Raw genomic sequence first — 13,542 nt, forward strand, 5'->3', positions numbered from 1 at the left:
TTTCCCCAAATGCATCCGATAAAAAATTTGAGATAGCTATTTTCTTCAAAATAGTTTAAAGATCAAATAATAATAACTCCAGGGTCGACACATCCCCCCAGAGCCGAGGGCGAGTGTTGTAAGCTATGCCCCCAGGACATATAAGTTTATATGTAAGAGGTGATCGTATAAACTCCAAAGATGGCTCGATTATGCCTTGATGGCCAGAAATTTACTCATTGTAGAGATTTGCATATTCAACTTAAGTTTCACTCGTTTTAACATTTGTTTACTCATTTATGTTAGTAACTATTTTTTGTTTAACTATTGTAACTATTGTATGTTAGTAGCTATGGGTTTCATTGATTCTTTAATAGTAATTTCTGATTGTTTTGTTATTAAGCTATTGTAGGTTTCTATTTCTTCTGATCTTAATTTCACATGGCCTTTACTTTTCATTAGAAAATTTCTTTTTCGGAAAGTTTTTTTTTTATAATTAATTTCTAAAAAGAAAGAGTAAATGTTTTGATGAAGCCATCGCTAGCTAACATTCACAGATTGGGAAGCAAGCCAAGAGTGGCGTCAATTAAGGAAAATGTTGGCGGTGGGGCAAGGATTATTCTCGATTCTTGTTTTAAGTGTTAAAAAAAAAATTATTCTTCAAAAAAGGGTAAACCCACCAAAATAAAATCACTTCCAATATTTAGTTATTGTTACCAAAATAAAGACACTTTCGAAATTTAGTTATTGTGAATTATCACCCCTCATGTTTTTATGAATGCAATTTTCAATGGCACAACTTAAAATTTTCACACAGCTGTCACAATAGGTGGCCTTTTGCAAAAAAAGAAAAAAAAAGAAGATAAAAGCAGCCGTTGAGCGGGGAAACACAACCCTATAGTCTTGGGATAATTCGATGTAATGCTGCTCATGCCCAAGACAAACATGAGGAAACTTATTGAGGACAAGGATTGTCGGAAAGCTTCATCCATGGTATTAAGTGTTAGTACTTGACCAGGGTACAAATTCTTCAACGCGGTCTCTCTCGAATTTAGCTTTCGAGTTCCCTCCTCAACGCCCCGCTCTTTACGCTGAAGTTTCACTCTTTCTCTCAACTCTACGTTTTAAAACAGTAAAAAGCTTTAGCGTAAAGAGCGGTGCGTTGAGGAGGGAACAGCCCCTTTCAAATACAGGTTAATTTCTGTTCGTTTTAAGTTTTAATATCGCTTCTTACTTTCAGTTAAAAATATGTTTTTTTATTTAATCAAATTCGAGAGAGACTGGGTTGAAAAATTTGTACCCACCGATTTGTATGAAGTGGTATTGCATAAAGTGGTATCAGAATTTTTGTCCGGTGACCTTGGGAAACAAATGGGCGTGGGAGGGGGCTTAGGTGTCCTCCAATTTTTTGATCTCTTAAAAAGGGCACTAGAACTTTTAATTTCCGTTAGAATGAGACCTCTCGCGACATTATAGGACCACTGGGTCGATACGATTACCCCTGGAAAAAAAATAAATAAACACGCATCAGTGATATGTCTTGTGGTAAAAAATACAAAATTCCACATTTTTGTAGATAGGAGCTTGGAACTTCTACTGTAGGGTTCTCTGATACACTGAATCTGATGGTGTGATTTTTGTTAAGATTCTATGGCTTTTAAGGGGTGTTTCCTTCTATTTTCTAAGAAAAAGGCAAACTTTCTCAGGCTCGTAGCTTTTGATGAATATAACTAAACTTAATGAAACTTATGCATTTAAAATCAGCATTAAAATTGATTCTTTTCATGTAACTATTGGTATAAAAAATACCGTTTTTTTAGAGTTTCGGTTACTATTGAGCCGGGTCGCTCCTTACTAGGGTTCTTTACCACGAACTGTTTGATCAACCATTGTTTGGTAGATTGAATAAAGAGAGTACTTTTGAGTTTTGGTTGGCTGTCAGTAAAATTTTCACTAGAGCGCCCCTTTTGCTTTCGATTATTAGCTCCCTAGATGATTAATTCTCTTAAATTTATGCTTTACGTACTAAACGAAAAGAAATCGGTAGTTTCAGAAAAATTACTAGTTTTAGAATTAAAATCACTAAATATCACTAACCAAAAGAAATCATCAGGCTAAAAAAAAAAAAAAAAAAAAAAAAAAAAAAAAAAAAAAAAAAAAAAAAAAAAAAAAAAAAAACTAGAAATAGTGACAAACCATTGAAGGGTGGTAACTCTAACAGAGCCTCAGGTACGTTGTTGTTTGAATGTTGGTGGTCTTCTCACTACTTCTCGTGCTATGCTTAACCGGTAGTTACTTTCTGGATACGTATTATGTTTAGGCTATATTCCTCAAATGTGCGATTACATAAAATCGTCGTAGCTTTCACTAGATTCCCCTGTTTTTTAAACATTTTAAATTCTTGATTGTTTCAACCATTCAAGTATCTCTCATGTTACCTCTTTTTCAATTCTACTTGGTCAATTACCTCCAAAGTCATCAAAGTTCTTTGTAACAACTTTGATAAACGATGATCAAAAGTCACCAAGTTCAAATCAGCAGTTATTTCTGTTAAAGAAAATAATTCCGAAAGAAATGTTAACTTCTTCACAAAACTCTCATCACCTTTTTTTTATTGGTGCTACTTTGTCAGTTTAGTACCAAGCAAACGAAAAATTTTTGACAGCAGTCCTTTTTTCGTCTTGCAGTGTTTCTTGTCATTAAACTTGCAAACATCAAAAAGTGGGATAGTAACCCAAGGCATGGATTTAGAGGGAGAACTGGAGTTAAACGTTTTAGTGCACCTAAGAAATATAATGTAAAAATATAATGTACAAACCCCTAAGCAAAAGACATTAGCCTCACCATTTCCATTCAACCTTTTTTGCAGAAGATTTTAGATGATTAAAATGAAAGAATTTCATTCTGGAGTTTTACCTTCTTCTGCTGTGTTAGTTTCCAATTTCTTTCAAGATGGAAATCGGAATAACCATTTGACGTTAGGAATAACCCGAGGTTATATCAATTTTTAGTTTTCGAAATGAGTTTTCCAAACACTGTGAGACTGCGCTTAAATATTTTTTCTCGAGAAGAAAGCTATCATTTTGGCAGGAAATCAGTCTGCTTAAATATCATCTTATGATTAGTTTGGAAAATCACTTATCAAGCTTTTGTGATATGTCCGCTTAGGGTAAGTGCATTCAATCAATTGAAAATAATTTATTTTAGGGGACTTGTTTAGATTAAGTTTCAGCGTTCTTGTTTCTGATTTGTGAATTTCAGACTGAATTTGTAATGTTGGCGTTAATTGCACTTTAATCGCTAGGGACTGCCCAAGGTAAAATGTTTTTTTTTTGGGAAAGTTTTTTCAAACACCCCGAGACTGCGCTAAATATCTTTAGTTCCGAAGAACGAAGCCCTCGTTTTCACGGGAGTTCAGTCTGCCTAAATGTCGTCTAATGATCAGTTCTGAAAATCACTTATCAAACTTTTTGTGATATGTCTCATAGAGGTAAGCACATTTAAAAGCCAATTGAAAGATATTTAATTTTCATATGCTGGTTCAGTTTAGTTTTTGAGGACTTTTATTTATGAATTTTGAACTTCAGGCTAAGAGCTGAATTTTTATATTCGATATTGCCTTTTCGTCGGATTTGCCGTTTTGATGTTAGGAATCACCCAAAGTCAAATCTTTTTTTAATTTTTGAAAATGGCTTCTCAAACACCCCGAGAACGTTAAATAAGTTACCAAGAAGGAAGCCCTCAGTTTCACAAAAAAATAGTGTGCCTCAAAACCGTCTAATGACCAGTTCTAAGAAATTCTTATTCAGCTTTTGTTTCTGATGGCGATAAGTATTACTAAAAAATTCAAAGACAATCTATTTTGCGGTAAGATGCTGGCTCAAATTAATTTTTAGAATTCTTGATCATAAGCTCTGAATTAAATTAAATTCTGAATTTTTGTGTTAGAAATTGTCTTTTTTTAACAAAATTGCTATTTTGGTGCTAGGAATTGCCCAAGATAAAATGTTCTTCTAATTTTCGAAACGGGTTTCTCAAACTTCGCAAGACCCCGCTAAAATAATTTTTTTCTCGAGAACAAAGTATCTATTTTCGTAGGTAATCTTTCTGCCTAGTTACCATCAAATGATCCAATTCTAAGGACCACTTGTCGAGTTTGTATGATACCTATGATAAGGTTGACTTAAAAAAAAAAGAAAAAAAAAATCAAGTAAAAACGCTGATACTCACTTTCAAGATGCTGATAAATTTAAAAATTATCATTTTTGAATTCTGATTTTCTAAAAAAAAAGTTATTTTTGCGTTAAGAAATGCATTAGAAAAATCCTTCAAGGGTAATTCTCCCCCTACTTTTTGAAAAAAAGGCATCTCAAACACTTAGTGATTCTTTTAAAATACATGCTTCCTCGAGAAAGAACACCTCATTTTGTAGGAAATCAGTCTGTCTAAATACGATCTAGATTACCATTTCAAAAGTATCATTTCTGGATTATCTGAAAAAATTTTACTTTTCGTGTTATGAAATACACTAGGAATCCTTCAAGGTAATTCTTCTGCTTTTTGAAAAAAAGGTGTCTCAATCTCAAATACCAAAAGATTACTTTAAAATATATGCTTCTCCAAAAAAAAAATACCTCATCTTGTGGAAAATCAGTCTGTCTAAATGTCATCTAACGATTAGTTCTGATGATTACTTGTCAAGCTTGCATACTATCTATGATGAGGGTAACCGTAAAAAAATAGAAAAAAGAGTGAAGATAGTCCATTTTAAGATGCTGGTTGACTTCGAAATTGCCGTTTCTGAAGTTTGGTTTTCCGGAAAAAACTGGTTTCGATGTTACAAAATTCATTAGCAATTCGCCGAGGTTACATCTTCTTGTACTTTTTGTAAATGTAGCCTACTTTTTGTGGGATTAGTCGGCCTAGCTGAGTGGTTGGTTGGCTGGATTTTGAATCATATGTCCGAGGCGAGGGTTCAATTCCTGGCGTGGTCAGCTATTGTTTTGGGACGGGGGCTAGTGGCGTGACTCTCTAATAGACATAACATTTAAGACACCGAAAAACTTAGATACTCATAGAAGAAAATAAGATAGAAGCCCAATCTATTTCTTTTTGACACTCGGAAAAATATTTGCTGCAGAGAGTGAGTCCGTTATTCCAGTTTTATTGGGTGTTTTACCGAAGACAAGCTGAGCAGGTTAGCCAATGAAAAAAAAAAGGTTTCTTATAGCTCTTGTTTTTTTTTTCCTCCCCTTTCTTCGGTTAATTTAGTTTCTGTTTTGTTTGTAAAACGCAAAAGTAAAAAAAAAAAATTAAACTTGAAAAATGAAAAAAAGAAAAAGAAAACATCAACAACAATCCGGTAGAAACCAACAAAATCACCACAAGAATATTTGAACAAGGCCAGACCATAAATGAGGCATTATTTATGCATTAAAAAGTACGAAGAACAAAAAATAGGGTTCCAAAGCATTAGATAAAACTAAAAACAAGCCAAAACCGAAGAGTTATAGAACTTATCTAAAACTAGATATTAGTATTAGAGTAATTTCTATTGATATTAATGGAAAAAAGTATTTTCATCCAATAAAATAAAATCATAGAAAAAGTAAGATATTAGCAAAATTTTTGATATTATTGTAAATATGTACCGTAAATTTCCTTTAGGATTTTTGGGCTGTTCTATCTCTAAAAAGCCGCTTTCATCGTTTTTGCGGCTCTAGCTAGATTCTCTCGGAAAAATACCCAGGAAAATTTCCTCCCGTGGATTAATTCCCCCCAGAATATCCCCCTGGAAAAATCTCCACCAAAAATTTCCCCACGAACGATTCTCTCCTCTCATACGCTCCTCAGGAGACAATTGCCCTCCGGGATAAGAAGTACAACGAACTACTTCTCATGGACTTTGTCTAGTATCAGCATTTACAATACATCATACCAGGTCGCCCTTGCGATCGAGAACACGTCCACCAGGAATAAATCAGAAGCTTTCCTATTTGAAGGAGTGTCTTAAAAAAAAGAAAAAATATGGAGTAAAATTCTAAGTTAAAAAAAAGAAGGACGGGACTCCTTATTTAAAATAAACAAGTTAATTTTTTTCATTAAAATTTATATTTCTCTACTATGATAATTTAACCCGCAGTCCCCTAAAACAATTTTTTTTTAAAGAAATAAAAATATGAAATTGAATTTTGTAAGATATCCTAAATCTTATATTCTACCTGTGCTAAACAATTAAAAGAAGTAAAGTTATCACAATATATAATATAGGATATTCTACATTATATATCCTACGTGTATTTTCAAATACAAGAAGAGCATTTCAGAATCCCTTGTTTTCTTCATTCTTTTTATTTGTCTTACTTTACTTGTGGCAGCTCAATTCTGCATGTAGATGGATTTTCCAGGGGTAAATGTCAGCAGAGGAGGGAGGACAATTTTCACGGGGCACTTGTCCGTTTGTGGGAGATTTTGTTTGTGGAGAAGGGGTTAAACTGCTCGACACCTGTTTTGCCAAATCACCGTATTGAATAAAGCTCACTAGGACTGTCAAATTGACTTTCTATGCGTCAACTACTTCCTCCAATCCTTTCTAGTCAGGGTTACAACTTCTTTGTCCAAAACCACAGATCTTTCCAGTCAGGTTTGCAACTTCTTTGTGCAAAATCCAATATCTTACTGACAAAAAATTATTATAAGAGGTAAAACGTACTATTTTCTAAGATTTCTCGTATAGCATGTGAGAAAGGAGCTATAAATACACATGCAAAAATCTTAAATCTTGTGTAAAAGTGACCTACTTTACGGTTATAGTTTACTAGCTTTAACAAAAAGTAGTAAATAACTCTGATGTCTTTAGATGAACTCAGTAATAACTATGTTGGAAAAAATGTGCCATTAATAGTATTAATTCAAGTGGCAACCCTGGTTTCAGTTAATATGTGATTATCGAAACTCAAGCTAAGGATCCACCGAGCACGGATACACTAACGAATCAACACTTCTGGTCACCTGGACTCGACATAAACCAAATCTTTCGGAAGCTGTGTCCTGAAAATTATTAATATCCTAGAACGATTTACTTAAAAAGAATAATCCCCTGTAAATGAATAAGTCCTGAAATTCCTACACAAAAAAGTACAAGTTAAAACAAAGTAGTACGACTTTGTTGTCGCAAGATGCTATTTTTTCTGCGTCGTAGTTCGGGAAATGCCGATGCATGAGAAGATCCGGGTCTTTTTGGCACTTTGCACAAAAGTAAACTCTTTGCTTATTTATATTAGGTGTGCTGTTTAATCATCTATGAACTATGATGAACTACGCAAGTCTTTCATTGGCTATTGATGTACTGGAATTATACTCAGGTTTTTCCTTCATAAAAGAGTCATTTAGGACATTATTCTTTTCCGCACACGCGCTGGGGCTAGAGGACAACCTACTTGCTGCCCATAGAGCCCTTTAAAAAAAAAAACTAAGCACAACTTAGTATTTTATTAAGTGTAATATGCTGGTTATTTATGTTTGACAAAAATTTCCAAATCAAAAACCTGTTATTTTAGATCGCATGTTTTGTTTTTTGTAAGAATTCTTATAATGAAATTTAAAGTAAAAAGCCCCCTCCCCAAAAAAAGTTAAGGCTATTGGCTCCTTCTTTTACCGACAAAGTTTTTGGGCAAGCCTCTGCGTCCATGTTTCCCTACAATTATTCGTAAGAAACAAAACATATTCTCTACTTTTTGAATGCTCACTATATCTTTCTAAGAAATATTACCATATTTGGCAATAATACCCATATTCTAAAATTCAAAAATTCACAGAAATGCAATTCACGGCATTTTTGACAAATTGCAAATCTAATCAATCGGAGTGAAAAATTCCTTAAGGTTCAGTGAAGGCATTTCAGGTCTTGCCAGAGGAAGACGCTATTCATTGTCACATTCATATATATACTTATTAACATTTGGATAATTGAAATTAAAGAATTGGAAATATTTTGGGCCAAAATTTTATCTTCCTGGGGAAATAATACCAATAATTATTGGAATTTATAAATATAATAATTCCTGTGAGTCGTACAGGCCGAGTGGTTGGCATGCTGAACTTACTTACCAGTGTTCGTAAGGGCGGGGTTTCTAGTTCTCACGTCACTAATTATTTGGTTCAGAACGGGATTCAGCGGTCTAGGTCTGCACATTCAGCCAGAGTGTCTATAATGTGCTTTAACTTCCCCGAATGTAATTTATTCCCCGAATGTAATTTATTCCCCGAATGTAATCTATAAAAGGTAACAATAAATACCTATCTAGCAACTTGTTATCTGAAACGCTATAGACAACTAGGCAAATAGATTACTATTCACGTGCGCTTAATGTAAAAAAGTTTATTTACTCATCTGTAAAAGGTTTGCCACGTTTCACAATTACTCCTCTTTTTTGTTTACTGAATAGGCTACTGTTTTTTCCCGGTTTTGGAAAATATTGAATTTCCTGTTTACATATGATGTCACTTATCCTGCAGTTTCTGGGGTTATCAGGTGTAATATATCTGACAACTAACCCACACCGTTTCAAGCAATAGTCCTCTTAGCCTCGGACGTCAATAACGTCTCGTGAAACGCTTAGGATAAGTAATTGGGCTTAACGGATAAGTAATCTTGGTGTGCTCAAACGCACTATAAAGGACAATTGACATGATTTAGGAATAATAAATGAACTAACGCTGATCTTTGAACAGGGCTCTACCTAGGATTTAGATTTAAAGGGTAGGGGATTTAGTCTCTTACATGTGGTGGAGGTTCGAATGAGGTCAAAGTCACATTTGGACTTTTTACTGATGTACTATCCAGAAAGCGCATAGTTCTATGCAGTTCTCGACTTAAAAATAATTATTTGATGCATACTCCCCCGTTGTTTTAGGGTTACCCCCTGCCTTCCACTCTTTTTTTAAGCTGGGAATAATAAGACAAAGTTATTGTTATTTTAGGAGTCAGTATCATAAAAGTATACTATTTTGTTAATTCAGAACCAGGTACGGAGTTGAAAAGTGAAGAACTATGTCACTGACAATTGCAAAACTTGAATTGAACCCCATAGAACAAAACTAATATGCAAATTATGAAATAATTCTCTTGGAATTTAACAAAGAAAATTAATTACTATGATGGTCACAGTAGTGGCCACCCTAGTCCTATATACCCAATAAATCATTCCATAAGAAAATCCAACAGAACAAAATACATAGAAGATATAGATACTTAAGAAAAATGTATTTTATAAACTATATTTGGAAGGTATTTCTAACCTTCTCCCGTTATGCTTATGCTACACTGCATTGATTGAGCTCCAACAAATTTTTTCCAGGAATCAATCTAGAGGATAGTATTCTTCTGTTTTACTGACTTTTCTGTCTCACATTTCCTGACCGTTGGATTCAGAATTTCTCATCAACTTTTCTATCTGAAACAGCTGTTTATGACAAAAGGAAAGAAACTCCTTTATCAAACAATGCCCTACTGCTGCAAATATTCTTAATTTGAAATCTGTCTATCTTCTCTTCGTTTTTTAAGTGCTACATTGGTTTATCTTCTGGTAGCTGTTTCAATTCGTCGTTTTCTTTATTGCTTCTGTACTTTTCTCAAATATAGTTATGGTAATTCTGGTTTATCTTCTGGTACCTGTTTCAATTAGTCGTTTTCTTTATTGCTTCTGTACTTTTCTCAAATATAGTTATGGTAATTCTGGTTTATCTTCTGGTAGCTGTTTCAATTCGTCGTTTTCTTTATTGCTTCTGTACTTTTCTCAAATATAGTTATGGTAATTCTGGTTTATCTTCTGGTAGCTGTTTCAATTCGTCGTTTTCTTTATTGCTTCTGTACTTTTCTCAAATATAGTTATGGTAATTCTGGTTTATCTTCTGGTAGCTGTTTCAATTCGTCGTTTTCTTTATTGTTTCTGTACTTTTCTCAAATATAGTTATGGTAATTCGAAAAGCACCTTTTGGAACCTTTGAATATCAACATGTTTGTGACACGCCATCATATTTTATGGCAGCTACATCAATCAAGACTTTCCTTTAAAGCTTCTGTGCTTTTTTTTAACTACATCCATGGTGATTCACAATATGATGAAGTACAAAGAATGATGAAATAAATGAAGAAAAACAATATAAAATGGCTGCACAAACTTCTTAATAATAAATGACTTTTGCTACCTGTGAACAAAACTCAACATGCATGAGAGCTCTAAGAACTAAAACATAGTTTAAGATAGATATAAATTGACCTACTTACTGTAGTCTTAGGCTCTAACTTTGGATTGAATTATTCATGGTTGCAGCAGTAGTCGCAAACTTGTGAAGAGCGAATTATAGCCCATAGTAACCGGAAGTTTAATAAGTGCGTTCAAAAAAACTTTCAAGCGAAAAAATTTTTTAATGAAAAGTGATTCAGGAATAAATAATAGTATTTAAATTTTATTAATAATAAAAGCATATTACTAAAATAAGTTTTCGAGAGCTTAAAAAAAAAATTGAAACTGCATGATAATTATGTCTGGTCCAAACAAAATGCAAAAATATTTAAATCATAATGGTTGATTATGTATGTAAAAAATCTATCAATTTTTTTCACGTTTATGACCCTCTGCAGCCCTTTTCCATATTGATACTGGTTAATTAGTCCATGTTGTCTTTTGTTAGTTTGAATTTTTTTTTTCTTCGCTGTCTATCGTTTTTGTTTATTTATAATACTCCGTACTTTGTGTTTTTTTTTTTTATACTTTTACGGGTAATAAAGTTCATTCATTCAAACCCTATACAGGACAATTACATTTTACAAATTTCATTATCATGGTTACATGAACAGCTGAGACCTAGGAAAGAACCAATCATAGCCCACAGTAACCGAAGATTTTAAGTCGCGTTTTGAAAAGACCCCCCAGAGTCTGGGGGTAAGGGTGGTAAGTTATACCACTGGACATATAAGGTTTTATGGAACAGAAAACAAAATACGTTTTAAATGTAACCACTATTCTTACTTCAAAAAATGAAAAATTGTTAAAACTTCTACGAATAAATATCGGTATATGTAAATTAAACTGATAATCCACGGTCAAGTGCAAACTATTTTCTAGCTATGAGAAGGTATAGGTGCTATTAGCCCTACGTCCCTTGTCTGAGAGGACGCGGGTTCGAATCCCTCTGTACCCAATTCTTCAGTTTGGGACGGGGGTCAGTGGCGTGACTCTGTAAGCTTAGCCAGAGTCAACACAGCTTTAAATGGGTACCTGGAGAAATCTGGGGAAGGTTAACAGGAAGGGTGTGCGAAAGCACAGGATGGCTGGCCCCCAGCCCCCCATTGCACTTCCTGGCTGAAGGGCCAAGAAACGGAGATCAGCACCGCTGGTACGGACTGTAAAGTCTAATGTTGTATCCTTTACCTTTTTTTACTCACGTTATTTTTGGCTCGGTTTCAGTTTGAATCGGCTATTTATTCCAATTTGTGTTTATTTTGAGTTCCATTTATTTGTTAATAGTGATTTGTGTTAATTTTACCCTTGGAAAATTACTTTACTTCTCTGAAAAACTTGTTTCGTGGAAAAAGTTGTTTTTTAAATTAATCTGGAATAAATCCTATGAACTATTGCAGTCATGAAACTTCTTTGTACGTAACCAGAGTAAAAATGATCTTATAGGAGGAAAAACTGAAGAAAATATCCATCAAAAACAAGTCCTTGAAGGATCTAAGAGGGAGTAGACAGGAGTATTATATTACACAATCGAAGGATCTAGGCCAAGGAAGTACTTGTAATATTGGAAATCGGTTTGAAACTCTAATCATCTAAGATATTACATATCAACTGCTAGTTTTTCTAAGTGCATCTGGAGGATGCTTCTGAATTATTATGACCATCATAAAGTTTCTTAAAGTGAGTCTTTTTAGAATCAAAAGTAGAAATGGCTCTGGAGTATAGAAGCTGGTAGAGCAATTTAAACGGAGAAAAAATACCTGTAAATTTGCTAAACTGAAAGCTCTTATAAATAAAACACAAAGAGAAAAAGAAAGATTACTAACATGTAAACAAAAATAAATAAATTATGACAAAGAGGTCATTTGTGGCCATGGGGCAATTGGCCAACAGTGGCAGATAATGTATCCGTAGAACAATGCACCCACAGTTACTCAGATTACAATTTATTAAGACCACATCCATAGATACGGCCCCATTAAATTTGTTGCGAAGAGCTTCATTTGTGACCCTGACTACTATTCGTCATTTGTGGCACAAAAGGATTCCATATATGTTTTGTAGGAATTAATTTTGCCAAAAGGTTTCCCTTCCCCGTCGGTGCTGCGATCACTGGGATCAAACACCGGGCCATCTACTGGCAAGCAGAGATCAGTCCATGCGCATCCATACCAACATTTATTTATGTGTTAAACATTGTACTTTCATCCAATTGGCCTAATTTTATGACATTATTTTGGAAACCAACCAAAGTGTTGGTTTCCAAAATAACGATTGCCTCGGATCAGAGGTCAACTATTCCTTTGGATGACAGGCAACAACCATATCAATGTTTGTTAAGAAGGGTATGGGTAAGAGGCGGTAAAATTGAATTTTCGAAAACTAAAAAGGGCAATTTTTCAATCCTTTTTCAATAACAGTACCAAAAACATGTGTAGTTTTTAAAGAGAAGTGCCAAAAATATCAAGGTATTTTTCAAGATCTAGGGGGTAAATTTGTGGAGTGAATTTCCCCTTTTTCTGCCCCCAATGGGTGCCACTGCTTCACATTAAATATGTAGAGCAATCCAAACATAAATCTAGTGATACTCTACATACCTAACTTTTGTGCAGAAGGTTGGATATTAAGATCAACCAAAATTTAAACCCACTGACGGTGCTTTGCCTGGGACCCACATAATGGTAAATCCGGACCTGTCCATAGGTCATCCTTGCAAGAATACAGCTAATAATGCTGGTAAATAACGAATAATTGCCAGTCTTGGAAAAGCACATGTACAATTCAATTATTGGCATGTTATCCCATTTTTATTGTCAGTTCAGATTATTGACGCGGCACTAGACAGTTTGGCTAGTTGAAAGTTTCCGCACAAAATGACTTTTATATTTCGACATGATTCGCAGGAACTACTGTCAACTGTAACTTTTCTCAGTATGAATAAAAGACTAATCATGGGAAAAAAAATAAACGAAAGAGGTTAGGGTTAGATTATTTGAATTTGTTACTTGGAAACTTCCACAGCTGTAAAACCAGGGAAAATCGGGAATTAATTTATTAACGAATACGACCTCCATATGCAGCTATACGTAATCTTTAGGCATGAATACGCCTAAACTGGGCCCGGTGGGAAAATTAAGATTTTATTTCAATGTCCTTTGTTCTTACTTTTGAAAAGATAAGTACGTTTTAAAACGTAAAAACGTAGGAATTGTTCTTGGTACAAACCGTTACGCTTGAAAGTAAGAAGTTGCATACACACTAAAAAGGTTGAGAAAATCTTTATCCCCCGAGAAATTTCATGGGAATAGAGACGGACTTA

At 34.2% G+C, this 13,542-nt stretch overlaps 1 protein-coding gene across 1 annotated transcript in view; it reads left to right on the forward strand.

Annotated features, from left to right (window-relative positions):
• The first annotated feature begins 3,408 nt into the window (after window positions 1–3,408).
• Window positions 3,409–13,542, forward strand: part of LOC136026298 (metabotropic glutamate receptor 8-like) — a 229,660-nt gene continuing 219,526 nt past the window's right edge. Inside the window, exon 1 of the mRNA XM_065702713.1 lies at window positions 3,409–3,469. The gene's annotated coding sequence lies outside the window, so the exon portion shown is untranslated. The remainder of the gene's footprint in view (window positions 3,470–13,542) is intronic.

Source organism: Artemia franciscana, chromosome 4, assembly GCF_032884065.1.
Source record: "Artemia franciscana chromosome 4, ASM3288406v1, whole genome shotgun sequence".
Classification (NCBI taxonomy): domain Eukaryota; kingdom Metazoa; phylum Arthropoda; class Branchiopoda; order Anostraca; family Artemiidae; genus Artemia; species Artemia franciscana.